The sequence below is a fragment of the Mugil cephalus genome, chromosome 7, assembly GCF_022458985.1.
Source record: "Mugil cephalus isolate CIBA_MC_2020 chromosome 7, CIBA_Mcephalus_1.1, whole genome shotgun sequence".
Classification (NCBI taxonomy): Eukaryota; Metazoa; Chordata; class Actinopteri; order Mugiliformes; family Mugilidae; genus Mugil; species Mugil cephalus.
The window spans coordinates 17,305,173-17,322,076 of NC_061776.1; the positions used below are offsets into that span (position 1 = coordinate 17,305,173).

At 40.2% G+C, this 16,904-nt stretch overlaps 1 long non-coding RNA gene across 1 annotated transcript in view; it reads right to left on the bottom strand.

Annotated features, from left to right (window-relative positions):
- Positions 1-2,205: 2,205 nt before the first annotated feature.
- LOC125010565 overlaps positions 2,206-16,904 on the bottom strand; it is a 108,611-nt gene continuing 93,912 nt past the window's right edge. The window contains exon 3 of the long non-coding RNA XR_007113093.1: positions 2,206-4,059. This is a non-coding gene — a long non-coding RNA (uncharacterized LOC125010565). The remainder of the gene's footprint in view (positions 4,060-16,904) is intronic.

Genomic DNA, 16,904 nt, shown 5'->3' on the forward strand with positions numbered 1-16,904 from the left:
ATGTGAATACTCGCAAGAAAATCAGCTCCTTAACCTTTCAGTTATTTTCCCTTTGATATGTTATGTGCAAGGAAAAAAGCAAAACATGTATGAAATATGAGTGATTCTTTAACTATATATTATACACAGGCCTGTGTCCTCAATTGGCTCGAGTAGTGAGCCAGATAAAGACTAAGTTTCCAAAGATCGGGGATAAGCAGAGGTCAGGGGGAGCCAGCAGCGAACCGACTGTGAGCACCCGCTAATAAGTGATGCAAAAAGGAGCATTAAGCCCTGCTTTAGAGCAAACCTCTCCCTGCCTTTCTATTGCACTGCCAGCCATGCAGCCTGCTCAGTATTTATTGAGACACCTCCAAAGCAATCTGGGATGGCAGGCACAGATGGCTCCTCTAATCCAGGTAAATTATCTTTGAACCTTTCAGAGTAAACAGACGTGCCATTCTCCAGCAGTCTGGACTCTTATAGGCATGAAAGGCGTGTACGTGCGCGCGCTCGCCGTAAACGTTCATCACATAAGAAACTGTAGGGAGACAAACACAGACTGTGGCTGTGCCAAAGTAGCACTGCGCATACAATATACACCGCACCCCTGGTTGGCTGATAAATTATGTTCTGCATGCTGAATGGGAAGGGATGAAAAGGGAAATTTTGAACGCGTGTTTGCAGAAAATAGCTAATAGCGTAAAATCTAGCGAACCGTCACAAACAGTCTCGTGATGACTGGGTTTTAGTAGATGTGTAGACAAATATACGCTCTGCTAACTGAATAAATTACACGAGCATTAGCTGGTTGGACGCCTCATTCATGCACCACAGGCTCATTTGCGGATGGGAAGTGAGGAAAGTAAAACCAACAAGAGGGCAAACACTGAAGGAAGTTCTTCAACTCGTCTGAACGTTCCCATACACAAATATTGTCACAATGACACGGCTGTCTTGATTGAAAAAACTGCCGACCAACAAGCATAATTACGGAGAGGCCGAAGCTCTACTGGCTTCTTCACATTTAGTCCTTGCTAAGCTGTCTCTGATAAATGACAAATACAAACTACTGCCACCTCCTGGTGTGAGGAGTTACTTTTCTAGCAAGGTGCAGAAGATTCATGTCCTCAAGTGTATTGTTTCAGTCCAGACAGAGCCGACGTGAGGCAACACCAGAGGTTTCTAAGGAGGCGGTGGTGAGTGGCAGTCCAATAGAAAATTGTCCAAAGTCTGATCAGGTAGACCAGAAGTGGTCAAGCTTGGTTCACTGAGATAGAGAGGCAACTTGAACCCACTTTCACACATTCAATAAAAAGTTAACGCTGGATTCAATTTAAGTCTTCAGACTGCACTGAAGAGGAGGAGGAAGAGTTACATAAATAAATGGGGTCTTGTGGGAAAACCTTATATGCTTTGATGCATTCACATGGAATGGACTGAAATACATCCAGAGAAAACAATACAGCAAGTAACTCTGTGTTTATAGAACTGTGCAGACAGCACACTGCCGTGCACTGTTTCTTCCCCTTTGTGGTTAAGGCAGGATCCATTTGAGCGAGTCAGATGTTGGTGACCGCAGTCTGTGATGCACCTTAGAGGGACCGGGCAGCAGATACTCTGCAGCTGTGTCAGCGTATGATAGAAGCGGCAGGACGAGAGGGATTGTCTGAGACGGAGTTCAGTTTAGTCCTCTCTCCAGTGCTGAGGCCTCCTGGGCTTTCAGGCTCAGCACCTGCAACAAAGTCAGCCTTTATCGCCAGCCTGTTTGCCCTGTCTGCATCCCAGCATTGATGTTTTCTCCCCCAGCAAACCACTGCACACCACAGTGTGCTTGCAACCACACATTAGCAGTCTGAAAAACCTTCATAATCTTTCAAAGAGACACAGACTGTACACAGCGAACGGGGGCCTCTACTTCTTTATCTAGCCAGACCAGAAATATACTGAAATAGATGGTGAAAGGCACCAGACGTCTAAGTACTTTGTATTGTGCTTGTGTAGCATAGGGATCACTGGGATTTAACAGGAGTTATTGTTACATCATATCTGATCAACACTGAAATGAATAAACAGGCCTACGGATTATCTGCTAAGGTCAAGTGATTACCAGAAAGGACAGAATAGTCTAATCAAGATAAAGCGGGCTCTAAATAAATTCTAATCAATGTCCTGCGTCCGTTCAGGTGAATCACCACAACAACAAATCGGTCAAGGGCCCCTCTGTAGATTAAGGAGTAGCAGGTTATTTTATTTTATTTTATTTATTTATTTTTTTACAGTAGAACGTCATGACTAATGTCAGCCTCCCAGAGATATCTTACAATGTCTGAAGAAAATGGAGTAAAGCTTAGAAACTCTGCATATTTTATTACAGATCCCAAGGTCACAAATGAATCTTCACACTTCAGTATTAGATTCTACTTTGTCTTATTCGAGTCGGGGCAACTCATCTAAAGTGTCTTCTCCTGTGTCTGAGATTAGCAGTGCACTGCTCTAACAACCGGCACTAACCAATAGACAAAGGGGAAAAGTCGCTCGTCACGAAAACGTAATTCACAATTTATTTACGGGGGAAGCAGCTCCAGTCGTATCAGCAACTTCATAGGTGACAGCTGATAATGGTCCTTATTTGAAGGCTCTTTATTGATGCCATTTCAGTTCCGTTTCGTGGTCTTGTCAAGCCAGAGACCGCGTTATTCAATTCACAGCAAACGGGTCTGTAATTGCTATAATCTGCTTCATTTAACTGGGATGGATGTTCCCTTCAGCAGTTGGTGAATATAACGCGACATATTTTTGGACATTTTATATTCCCACCTCTTCACTTTGCCGTGCAAATTATGTAGTCTTTTTTTTATACTAAAAATGCTCCCAAGTCATTCATCTTATAGGGTGGATGTACTCCGTTTATACTGAGTAAAAGACGAGGGGCAGAGTTCATGGTAAAAGATGGCGGCCCTGGTGTGCGTTGTGTAACTAACGGCTGCAGAGATGAGTGGTCCTGTGATGAATGGTGCCGTCATGCGCAGCTATAATCACGCCTACGCATGGCTTCCTGCATAATTGATTTTTAATCCCCTAATAGAAAGTAAATCACACGAGCAAAGCCTGCTTTTGAGCTGCCCTGGAAAAAAAAGAGAGAATAATAGCAAAGAGAGAGAGAGAGAGGAAGAAGGATTTGGGGTAGAGGATGAATAGTAAATGTATAAGTGTGTGAAATAGAATAAAACATCTAAGTTGTTGCATTACAAGTGAAAAAACATAAAACAAAAACAACAAAAACATGCTTTACAGGATTTGCTGCTGCATTGTAGTCAAGAGTTGCACTACCAAGTTTACATAATGTCACAGCGACCTAATACATTATGATACCTTGTGAATCCCAGCCCAGATTATATTGTTTGGAAAGAGTAATGAGATATAGATTGACCCGTCAGCTGATTCAGGGGCAGATTGCATCTGTCATCCAAAATAAACATGGCTGACATACCACTCGTAGGCTGGACACTTCTCTGCCAAGAAACTGTCAGCTGGACAGAGAAAACAAGCCTAGAAATAAATTTGGTTTGGTACACAAAGGTGATGCTGCAAGCGAAATTCCTCTGGAGTTAATCTTTTGGGATACATTTGCAATTTTCAGGGATCACATGAGCCTTTTGGTCAACACCCTCAATTTTACGGCCTCCATGTGTGTGTAGCCCCTCTGCTGACGTTTTATGATTTAGTGTACTGGAGGATTGATACAGGAAAAAAAAATAATAAATCCTTTACCACAGCAGTCACAGCTTCAGACATGGAGATGAGCTGGAATTGATTTTAATGGACGGACCGCATGGGCTTTCCATCTAACTCAGTCAGGTCCTATTGCGGTCACAGAGCTAATGACTTAAATTGACCAGTTGCAACTGTGTAAGCAAGGGGGTGAGGACACGCTGAAGGACAGGCTAATGTCAAAACAAGGAGTCGGCCCAGACGCGGCTTTGATAACTGTCAGCGGGCACTCCGTCTTCTGAGAGGGAGAGCCAGTGTGAGATGGAGCCAAGGAGTTGCTGTCACCAGACGTGCCAGTCGCCCGGCCTGAGGAAGATGGAGGAGAAGGGAGGAGAGAAAGACAGAGAGGGAAGGGGAGCAAGCAGAAGAGATAAGAATGAAACACTACAACAGCTGTCTCTCTGACTGTCTCCCTGACTGATGAGATTGGGCCAGCCATGTAATTGCCTCCAAAAGGTGACAATTATAAATGGAATCACCTTATGGACAGAGTCAAAAAGACACTAAAAACCTGCTCCTCAAAAATAATAGATTCAAAAAGAATGAATACATTTTTATATCACAAAATTAATGAAGTATTTTGTGGTATTTACCCAAATAAACAACAGTTTTCCAAGGATTCTGTTTCATATAACAAAATCGTTGCCTGCAGCTGTTCACTTAAGCTTTACATTATGTTTTATAAAGCATATAAATAACTATTGTTCCAAAATGTTCGTTTTAAAAGAAATAACGTTTAGATTGATCAAGAGTAGTTTAATAATTGTTTGGCTTTGAGGTTATGCAGCGGTTACAGAAAACTAACAAATGGACATTTAAATTGGAATGATCAATACAATAGTTATTTGCAGTAAATACAGATATAGTGTCAGACTTGACAGTCACATCTGACAGATAAAAGTTACTAATGTAACTTGGTTTCTCTGAAGTTACCATTTATAAATGCACGATTGAAACAGACTGTAGGATGTTACCAAAGAAAGGAGTGTTCACAGGAAGATAACACTGAAACTGACAGTCAGTGAAGGCAATACATATGCATGTCTCAACAATGTGTAATGTCAGGAGAAGTCATAAAAGTTCCGCACTGTAGCTTTAAATACACACAACTTTATATATAGTAAAGTAGATTTTCTCTATATGTAGTGGATATGAAAGAGAAATTATAAAAACTCTGGCACAACGTGGTTGCTTCTTTATTATTCACATTGTTCTTTTGACATAATCACTATCAAACCAATGAGGACTCGGACTACGTCTGTGACATTTCTGAGAACATCGCTCATCATCAAATTTAACCCTAACAATCGCCATCACATCACGTAGCTCATCACAGACACAGGTGTCACTTCCAAGTGATACGTTGGCTGCACTCATTAAAACACGGATGACTCCTGCTGCTGTTGCCTGGTTACCCTGTGTTTTAAATTGAGAAACTGCTTGGAGGACTGGCACGATTACACAGTCTAGAGGGATTTAGAATAGTAGTGAAATAACTCAAATTCTTCATGAAACTATGCAAACTGTTTTGAGTGGATTTAAACTACAGGCAGACGTTCAGATATCCTGTACATGCCGGATTGTTCACTGGAAAAGAATTTCGACTGGTTTTCTTTGTTCTCTCTGTTTTCTTTGGTTCCAGCATGTTAAGATTCCTCCTCGCCACAAAACTATGTTCAAAAGACGAGCTCCCCTTTCTTGACATCCTGCATAATGGTTAGTGACTGCCTGGCTCACCACACTCACCAGTCATTTTGTGCACACACGCCATTGTATTCCAAGAACTTGAAGTGTCTGTATCGACACAAATGTTTTAAGAACAAGCTGCTTTTCACATTGTGGAAAAGGTTTGGAAAGACGTGTACAGAGCATATTACTTATTGTAGACATGTTTAAAATGAATCAGTCCATCTGGATATACTGTTGACAGCTGACAACTGTTATTACAATACTAAATTGACAGCAGCCTTCCACGAGCTAGATCTAAAAGAGTGACAGTGTTAGCTCTGAGCTCCACACCTTGAGACTGGAGCCTCTCGCAATGATTTTGTTAGAGCACCATTCATGGTTAAAGTTGTTGACGGACAAAGTTTCCTGGTACCTGGTTCCTACAGAAACAAGTCAAGCGAGTTTCTGATGGGTTTTACCCACAGAGTTTCCTATTCCTATAACTTCCTGCCATTCTCTGAAGAAGCTACTTGGATGAGCGGCGAAACATCTTCTCTACATATGCTCTAATGGTTTCTTGACTAAAGCTTATATAAGTAATGTATTTTCAAATTTACTAGAGGATAATGCACAATGAACCAACTGCCTGCATTGTGGAGAGACTTTTTTTAGCCTTCTGTATAACCTGATTCTGTAAACCTAGTTTGCTTGATTGGGTTTAGACCCAATCAAGCAAGTCCCATTGGTAAGGTCTGTGTTTACTAGGGGTTGCACAACTTTAGATGTAACTCAAGTCAATAATCATGCGAAAGTGAAAGTCAAGTCAACACCGGCTAGTCGCTGATGATGTCACCAATAACAAGACAGGATGAAGTAATGCTTTGCAACAATGCAATCTATATTCTGAAATTAATTATGTGAATACATAGGCTGAGACAGACAGCTCATGTGCTACATACTGTGGAAGCATCTACATTGCTATTGTCACAAGATCGGAGACTGGTCGACATGATGCTAAGAGTGCCACAGCACAACAGTGAAAACAACAAGCCGACTAGTCAGCTTGTCGAGTTTTTGACTTCACTGCTGTGCCATGTGTTTACATTCAGACAAAACAAACAAACAAAAAAAAAGCTTCTCCTTATCCAATTAAGTGCGTGTACACATGCGCCACAATCACTGTGCTGGTGTATGATCCTGGAACAAAAACACCCAAGAAAGTCAGACGCAGAAGAAGAAGGTAAACAGAGCCGGTAGAAGAACCACATAAGGGAGTGCGCACATCGTATCCGCACCATAAGTAGCGCGCACATTATGTACGAGATTAAAAAACCATCTGGATATATAAAATATATATTTAATAATATTGATAGTATATTTATAATATATATATATTTATATTTAATATATAAATATTGGTCTGACACATGAACAGCTCTTGTTTATTATGTGAGATAACAGGTCAAACGTAAAAGGGGCTTCATTAACCCATCGACAACACACATATCGCCCCCTATTGTGGAGGAGGAGGACATGTTCCCCTCCAGTTACTCAATTTTCTCTATTGCTTGTAAAGTGGAACAAGGACCACATTCAGAAAGTCGTATTTCCAGTGTAACTTGATTAAGCTGTGCATGTGAACGAACTCACTGAGTAAAATACGTCTAAATAAGATGTTTTACACAAACACTCAATAAGTTATTTGTATAAAAAAAATCTATCTCACAGTCCTTGTTTGCAATGTGTATGTGATCATCATCAGCAAGAGGATACTGTAGGTGTGGATCAAATATTGGGGCTTTGAAATGACAACGAATACATGAGGAAAAAAAGGTTTGTTCAAACATAGAATCTCTTGTGTTTCTAACAGCAGTGTTGTACTGGCCGCTATAATTAGAGAAACAAATTTGTTCAATATTTCTGTTTACATAATAACTCTCTTTCCCAGACAGCTGATTATCACAGCAAGTGCATTTTCTTTCAGTCTCACACACATACAATCACACACATTCTCCTTATTCAGAAGCTTGATGAATGAATGGAAAATGTTGCTACGGCAATTACAGAATTATACATTCTACACAAATAAATGTCATTATCCACCCGTACAGATTTGAACTTATTACAGTCAGACTCGGAATCAGTGTTTTACATTTCAAGTTTAAATGTAAAATGTTGCTCTGTATGAAAGAAGAATGTTGGGAGTCAGACCTGTGCAGCAGCATCTGAAATGAGAAAATGATCATGTCACACAGTTCTAACAGCAGGGCAGAGTAGTGCTGCGTGTAGTGTGCGTTTGAATAAACAAATATTCTCAGTGAACAAACTGAACTGAATTACATCCCAAAACTCTCTGTTGATTTTTCAATGAGCTCTCAGTGAGTTGCGTGCAAACATGCAGAGATGCTTTTGGTCACTTAGTGAGTAATTCGAGTCATTTATCTGCACGTGGAGCTAACAGTTAATGTGGCCGGACGTTGCCTAATTTGCCTGAATCGGCTTATAGTCACACAGGAACACAAACGCACATCTTGATGTTCCTGGTTGCCTTAATTGACTTGAAATGTAAACTGCTGCTCTGTATAAAAGAAGGACGGGGGGAGTCGGAGCTTTTCTTTCCCAAAGAAAGCATGTTCCGTAAGTTCCGTAACACACTACACAGTGAACGTGAACCCTGAGTGACAGTCAGGCCACGGCAAACCTGTAGATCAATTAGAAACTCTTAAAAGTAACTAAAAAGAAACAGTGTTCATCTCCAATATACATTGAAGGAACTTTTAAATCAAGAGTTCTGAACACAGTTTGCCAACTCTGTCCCAGTACAAGGTGCCCAAACTTAGCAAGGAGATCGTTTGAACAAATCATTTTATTGAACTGATTCCAGCGATTAAGGATGCTGAAAATAACTGTTTTATGCTGGACAACCCTTAGTCTAAAAACCCTTCAGGCCAAGTAGCTCTTGTCTGTATAAATAAATAAATAAAATTGAATTAAATTGACTTCTGTCTCTGACATACACTTTACCGTGATAATAACGGATGCCTACTATTGTGCATTAACCACTATTCAGAGGACTGAAATGACAACTGTAACGAGTAGATTTTATCAGCCCTGGTTAATTAATGACCTGATTGAGTGAGTTTAAAAGGGTGTCTAATGCGGATGTGTTTTAAAGCGCAGACCATGAAGACCGACCATCTGATAGCCTTGGCTGAAAGACACTATCATTACTAGCCGATAGTCCACGTGGAACAAGGAAATGAAAGATGAAATAAACACATTTCACAGTAGAAATATTAAGCACTAGTGTTAGAATATGAAAAATGTTGGATCGGGCTTTTATTTTATTCAAAAATAATTCCTGTTGCTTGGCATGTAATACGTGGAGCATACTAGGATTAGTCTTACTGCTGAGGACACCAATGTGCTTGGCAAACAAGTACTGTACTGTTTCACTCTGTTTCGAGTGAAACGAATGCAACAAAGAGCAGGATAGAGCTGCTAACATTAGCCAAAACCTGATGTAGTAGCATCCAGGTTGACAACTGACAATTACAGTTCAGATGAGGGGCTTAGAAAACGAATTTGCAAGACAAAGCCTGTAATCTCATAGAAAAATGTCGATCTTTTGTCCATCAGCAGCTTTGCTTCAAAAAGATTGTGAGAAATTAATGCGCCTGATTACTGACTACGTGCAAATGTCCACATATGCCGGCTCCTTTCTGTGCATGCAAACATGGTGAATCCCTTTGCTAACAAGTTCAGTTCACAGGACAGCGCTGGAAGGCAGAGCCATCCCTACATGATAGCTTTGTATCGAAACTGACATAAACCCAATGGAACCGAGCTCAAGTGGGAACCTCCCACCGACTGCCGAGCCTGGTTATTCATGCATGCTATGGGAGTGTAGCAGAATGCAATCACCTTCTCTTTTTTTTAATGAAGCTGTCAAGCCAATCACAAGTCAATGCCGGCCACAGCAGCTGAGTCTGTGTGAAGAGGCACTAAGGCGGCTCTCGAGCCCAGGAGGCCTGATCATCACGCTTATAAATTCAGAATGCATGACATTATGTATGTGGGGAGGAGAAAGACAAGGTATGTGTGTGCACATGCATGAATCTGAAAACAGGAAGTGACTGACTGTTTAGCGAGTGCTGTCTTTGTCCTTATGTATACATGCTCGCCCATAATACCGTACTTACAGAAAGTCATTGATGACAGTGTAGTGATTGACAGGCTAAAGGGGATTCTAATGAGATCCTAGTAACTAGAGTGGAGGAAATTAGACTGGGAACATGAGAGGAAGGGCATGATACAAGTGAGATGGGCTGACATTGCTGAACCTCATGCAGGAGCACAGCCATCCGTGATGGCGGATAGCTCTTAGCTCAATATAACATGGATCAGATTATGCAGCTATACCTGAGATGCTATATGAGATCATGTCCAGACGACGGGTATGAGGATTAGATTAAGTGCTCTTGATAAGGTTTGGTTTACGCTAGTTGGCACTATTATACTCAGCAAGAAACAACCATATTTAAAGCAACAGGAAAAATGAGGCAGACTACATACATAATACAGGCATTCAAAAGAGTTATGTTAATTAGAAAGACAGAGGAAGAAAAAGACACAGGGTGGGCGAATCATATTTCAAAGGTTAATTATCAATAAGTGAAACCACTGGTGTTTTATATGGTGATTAGATACAGCACAAACCCCATTTAACTTTAAGGTTACAATATTCTTGCTTCTGTGGAAAAGTTAATTTTGTGCCCTGATTAAATCTCAGTATGGGATAGGAGGTAACATAATTAAAGGTCGAGTATAGAATGTTTTATCTACGTTATTCTATTGATTGCTTCTCGGGAGCGTTGGAATGAAACCTGTGGGGTTTTTTCTGAATGAACCAGAACTGATATGAAGACAAAGACAAGACAGTGGCTCATTATTTTCTGAGATGCTGCCAGAAAGACGATTGGCTGGTTTCCGCACTGGACATCGCAACAAATTGACTAATTAGTTTTAAAGGACAGATTGTGAATTCCACTGCCTCTACATTATGAATCAAGTATTCATTCCATGCAGTTTCCACATGTGTCTCATGTGTGCAATCATTAAGTGAAGTTGGAGATAGTGCATGAGATCCTTGTATGCTTTTAGACAACAGAAAGTCAACAAGCATTTCCACAGGCGTACTCCTGTGGATAACAACACCAAGGCTACTTCCAACAGATCACTGGCTGATCTGAATATCAAAGCATGGAGCTTTTCAAATGTATTCAGCACGTGTTGTTTCTCACTGTAGCTCTGACCCCGCAGTACCAGCCTTCTGTCAGGACTAACACAGCCCCATCGCAAAATTCAAGCGGATGCCGCCCATGGGGACCGGTATCAAAGACTTCAGTTTCTATTACCAGATTGCACGTTCATGCTGGGCTTCCTGCCCTCTGAGCTGAGGATCTGCGTTTGACTGAGGAAAACACTGCTCTGTCGCAACGCGCTCCAACTGCAGAACCTAAAACAATGACAAATATTGTATAAATGCAAAACTTGTTTTTCAAATGTGGTTAATGTCGCGAAGGGAACAGAGTAACCAGCTGAGGATTGGACACAATTACCCTGCAATATACAATATAATTGTTTGCAAACGAATAATTTTACAATAATGAGCATAGTGTTTTGTGAATATGTGTGTGAAACGCATTTGTTTGCCTGTTTGCCCTGTGGACAACTGTGTAAGATATCACCATATGCAAATGTGAATGCCCACTTCTACAAAGTTGTACTTGTATAATATTTCAAAAAGATACTCTTCCAAATGTGCAAAGAAAATTCATTTTACTTAAATAACACTTAGCCTGTTAAAAATAACTATAATAATAACAACCTGGACAAGCTTAGTGAAGTCTATAAATCTTTCAGCTTCAGCACTCAGACTAACAATTATAACAGGTAGTTTAGCTTTAGCTTTATTCTAAAATTCAGGATATTTCTGTATACATCATATACATTTTGACATTTTGATCGTTTCTTATCTTGTAAACTATTGTCTATAAGGAAACCATATGACGTCTTCCATAGGTTTCTTGAGGAATGTCATGACTCCGCCTTACTCCAGACAGTAACTTTGATCTGATTTGTTTATTTGCACATTGAAAATCAAAAACATTAAAATGGTATAAAAATGCTTGTTGTGCAGGAGAGATGAAAGGCTTATGAAATACCTCCCCTGGGGAAAAAGAATCTGCAAATGTAAAGTAAAAGTACGTTAATTATTCATTTAAATTAAAAACAGAAGAGGTCCCAGAATGGACCCCTGATGTACCCCACAAAGAAGCTTAGCTCGATTTGAATTCTGCATGTTGACAGAAACATATTGTTCCCTGTCATCGTCCCCTGACATCATGAAACCCAAATTTGAATTTTAATTTGAATTTTGAAATAAGACTGCTGTAATTAACTGTATCAAAAGTTTTAGAAAAGTCCAAATATAATGCAACTATTTTTATTTTATTGTCTAATGATGCAGAAATGTTGTGAACAAGCTGCAAAAGAGTGATTCCTGTTCAGATGCTTTATGATTCTCAAGTAAACAAGTTTCTCTAAGACCTTTGAAAGGGAAGGGAGTAAAACAGACACGGGACGATAATTATTAAATATGCTGGGATCACCTGATTTAAACAGTGGAATAACTTTAGTTACTTTCCTTGGTCACTTGGTACAACACCAGTTTTTCAGGATAAAGTTTGGACATTGTTGATGGAATGGGCTCAACAATACTGAATACATTAAAATAATTTAAGAAATGAACTATATAAAATGGTGCCTCCTGTTGACAGCTGTCATCAAGGAGACGTTGGCTACAATAACTTGACTTCTTTTTTGTAGTTAACTAAATTGCATTTAGCTATCGATGTTTGCAGTGCATGACTTCAGCTTTTGGCACTTGGCTTAGCTTTTGGCAGCTTTTGTTTTTAGTCCTTAGAAAACTCTAAGAGTGCAATTCTAAACCATGGAGCTAAACCCCTTTAACAGACTTCAAGGTCTGGGCAGCATTTTGCTACAGTATACCATTAATCATCAAGGTATTAAATGTTGCCACTACCACACTGAAGCAGATTGCCTTCCAATGAAACGCACTGCTTTTATCATTCATTATACACTTCATATGTTGGGTGCTGCACCACAATTTGAAGGAATGATCAGTCTTTCCCCCCATAGAATTGTACAAAATTATGATGCATGCCTGCTCGTCTCTTTCTTATCCAAAACTTTTTGGCCTTACTCAGCATGAAGTGTTCACTAGCTGCCAAAATGACTTCTGCAGAACTCGCTCCCATGACTACCCTCCCTCTGTGGCTTTTCCTTCTTATTCACCTGATAACAGTTCGCAGCACTTGGAACTCTGCTGGCACACACACTTACAGTACAGCAACACAGCTTCTTCTTCTTCTTTTTTTAAGGCAGCCTATTACACTCATTCCCAGCTCTGTATTTTTATCCTGGGACTCCACTAGAATAGCTTTGCATGATTCACGGCTTCAAAAATATTCGTTTTTATCTAATACCTTTTACGCAGCCCCTCAATCCACTGTGGCTAAGAATGGGCAATATTAGCGCTGGGCTCTTTAAGACCCCTTCTTCCACATTCTTTTGACCAGAAAACCATAACTTCTTCTTCAATGAGCAAACTGTAACCTATTAAATCACAAGGTTTTTTTTTTTCTTTTTTCAAATTTGTACATATAAAATTACAGCAGGACATCTTCGTTTGCTTTGCTGCTTATTGTGTGACATAACAGTGGTTAAAAGTATGCTGGGATACATTAAAGTCCTAAAATGCTACACAAGTAGACTGTTTTTGCAAGAACATGTGCATGCATTTACCCAGAAGACCAAAATTTGACTTTGTATGTGTGCTTTGCCAAGAATAGATGAGCTGCCAAAGTACATAAAATATATATATATGTATATACATTAGAAGTGGGTCACATTTGTTTCGATTTTGTATAAAATACAGACAAATTAATAAATATCTTTACTCAAATTTGCGGCGGTGCGATAAATAATCACAGGCAGGTATATACATAACACAACATTTTTTCATGATATATGTTATTTTCCTATTTTTAATCAACTAAAAATGCCTCATTATCTCTAACTGACACCAGCTGCTTTCTGTGCCGCTCCCATGTGTTTTCCTCATTATATTCACATTCACAATATCTGACGATTTAGCAGCCTCTCCCAAGCACCCGCCACCGGAGCCCCTCCTCTGTGACACCGGCAACGTAGGCACATTATTTGACAGTCACAAGCCAGTGAGTCCCCCTGTTTTATTCCAGTGTGTGTATTCGATTCGGTTCACCCTGGGAGATGCATAAGCACACATGCCATCCATCATCTCAGTGAATCAGAGTGAAACGCAAGCTGGAACCACAGGAAGTGATGTATTTGAGAATGGTTGTTGTGACTTACAGTGTGTACACTAATGCAAACTGCTTTGACTTCACATACACTTTCACACTTTTACATTCACTGTGGGGTAGGTGCATGAGACGGAGCTAAAGGGTATCTGGCGCCGACGCTAACAAGGCAATTTGAATTCTGGAGCTAACCTTTTTATAGAGATAAGGGTGGCTTTCCGTCTTTAAAGTCGCACTAATATCTCACATGTGAGGAGGGATGCTGTATTAGATGTCACTGAAAGATGACTAATACCCTTGGTGATCTACCATCACATGCCACAGAGAAGCATGTACCTTTAATAAACTGCTGTTTAATCAAGTTCAGACAAAACTGTTTAGATGCTTTGCCAACAATATTAGCTCAGTGCCTTTAAAACGTTACTATCTCGCGTTGCAGAAATGAAAAAAAAGGAATTTTGACAGTATCTCGTTTTCTTCATTAGCCACCCCACAAGCTAGGTTGGACATGTCAGCGCTGTGATTACCAGGCTTCTCACGCACATCATTCACCCTTCATATTTTACTCGGAATTACCTCGCTGATGGGACTAATGAAAGGTTGCCTGTGACAGAGGCTGGTGAAGGAAAAAAAATAAAAACTTTGCTTGGAATTACAACAGACATGTTTTTACTTCTTGATGCCATTAACAGTCACCTCCACCGGTTTGGAGGTGACCGGGAAGAGAATGCGCACAGGTGCATGAAGCTAGAAAGAAGCCTCCTTCGCTTGTTACTCAGGTTACTGTTCACATATTAAAAACCTGTATTTCATCTGGTGGATTGATGTTGATGACTTTCAGGCAAACAAAAAAGCACAAACCATACCCCAGCCAGCTGAATGACTTCTTTTCCATTTTTTATTCAAATCAATAGAAATAATTCAAAATTCATTTTGTGTGCAATTTGTTGCAATTATTTCCCTACTCTACCATTACACCTCCTCCAATCATCTCCCTGAAACCCTAACAGCTTTACCCACATTTTCATCACACACATAAATGAAACATTATACATAAATTTCCAATATATCTACCAGCCCAGTGTAGTTAAATTTTATTATTATTTATTATTATTTTTTAAAACAATCCATCCGCCTGTCTCAAATTTAAGCCGAGCTGCACTTCAACTTCCTGACAGCCGTGAGCTTGATTCGTACCGGCAGCCATGTCATTGATTCCTATGCAGAGGCAGAACTACGGCATCAATCTAGGCTGCAATATCATCACCTGAAACAAGACGCGGCTGCCTCCGCTGTCTTCTCACGCGCGTCCACGTGCACGGGGCACAGCGCACGCGTGCAGCCAGGCTTCCGTTTGCCTGTCATTCAGAGCAGTTTGAAATGAAAAGCATGTGATGAAGATGGGTGCGCCCACACCTGAATTATTGATGAAAATCTCAGTTGCAATGTTTTAGCTGTAGGTTATGTTGGCCTATCCATGACAGAAGCTATACAGTTCCAAGGATTAATTCATATGTAGCTGTTGCAAAAATATATTTCACTGCCTTACTTGCTGGCTTACCTATTTTTAACAGTGATCCTCCTGTTACACACTGTGCACGTGTTAAAAGTTCAACAAAATCTTCACTTGAGCAGAGGATGGTTCGACCCTATGTGAAGTATAAGATGATTTTAGTACAACGTTAACCTATGTTTAGCTAACTGGATGTCTCCTTTATCCAGGTGCTCTGGTTTATTATACAGGATAGGATAGGTGAGCCAACACTAGGCTTGGGTATGGTATGAAGTTCACATCAAGTCAGCTGGGTGCACAACAGCCCCTCTGGGTGAGATAGTATCGTTATCCATGCAGCTACATTTAGTTCATCACATCTCACAGCTCGTCATGTCTAACACAAAAGATTTCTACAAGAATAGAAGTGATTTAGTAGCAAAAAACCCAAGTTTCCCACAACAGCCAAAGAAGAAACTGTACGTGTGGTAACGTCAGTAGCTATACCTATCAGGTGTAACATTATGACCAGCTTCCTTAAGTCGCGTAGGTCTCCCTTGTGTCTGGACATTGGCATGGGGCCTTCTGAGTTTGTCCTGTGGTGTTGGGAGGCAGAATGTTGTTAGTGGAGGAGTTCGGGTCCTGTGGGTTGATTGGAGGGGCCTCTGTGAATCAGACTTGTTCCACAGATACTTTGGGATCTAATTTGGAGGTCAGATCAACTATTTTTCATGTTTTTTGAGTTGTTCCTATCTATGTATCTGCGCCAGGATGCATCCTACTGGGGATGGCTGCTGCCATCAAGGAGTTTCACTGCCATGGGGTGGGGGGTCTAGGTGGGTGGTACATGCCTAATTATTATTACTTTATTATTACTATGAATTACTTACTTTTCCTGTCAGTGGTTTTAATGTTGTGGTGTAAGGTTGTTAAAAAACAAACGGGGTCTTTCACACTCATACTTCACATTTTTACTTGCAAACACACACTGTGTCTGCAATGAGGTAGTAATGAAAACAGTAACAGACAATGAAAGATGCCAAGAGCTCCGCAGTAGTATTTTAAGTGTCATTAAGGTTTTTTGTTTGTTTGTTTGTTTGTTTTTTACAATTAAAACCCTTAATTTTAGTAAAGCTAAAGTACAAAAGAAAGTTTTTTTGGGTACTGGAACTTCAGGCACTGAACCCTAGTTGATGCCAATGGAAACATTTGCCTTTCTGTGTTGTTGGCTGGTGACCTGTACAGGCTTTACCCCACCTCTCACCACCTGCATGCTGGGATTTTTAAATGGTCAATTAACTTTTCATTTGCCTCACAATTATTTGTAGCACTTTTCATGTGTGCAACAAATTATAACCCTTTTGAATTCGTTCCAGGAGAGACCCCCAAAGATTTGCGGCTTTAACACGGTTTCCGGCTTTGCCTGTTTGGTAATCAAGCCGTAACCTGCACAAATTAGTACAGAAAATGGATGAATCTATTAATTGTAAGCTTGGTGAGCACTATTAAATGATTTAATACAAGTAGCACTATGTGTAATTATGTCTATTATTTTCTCTTTT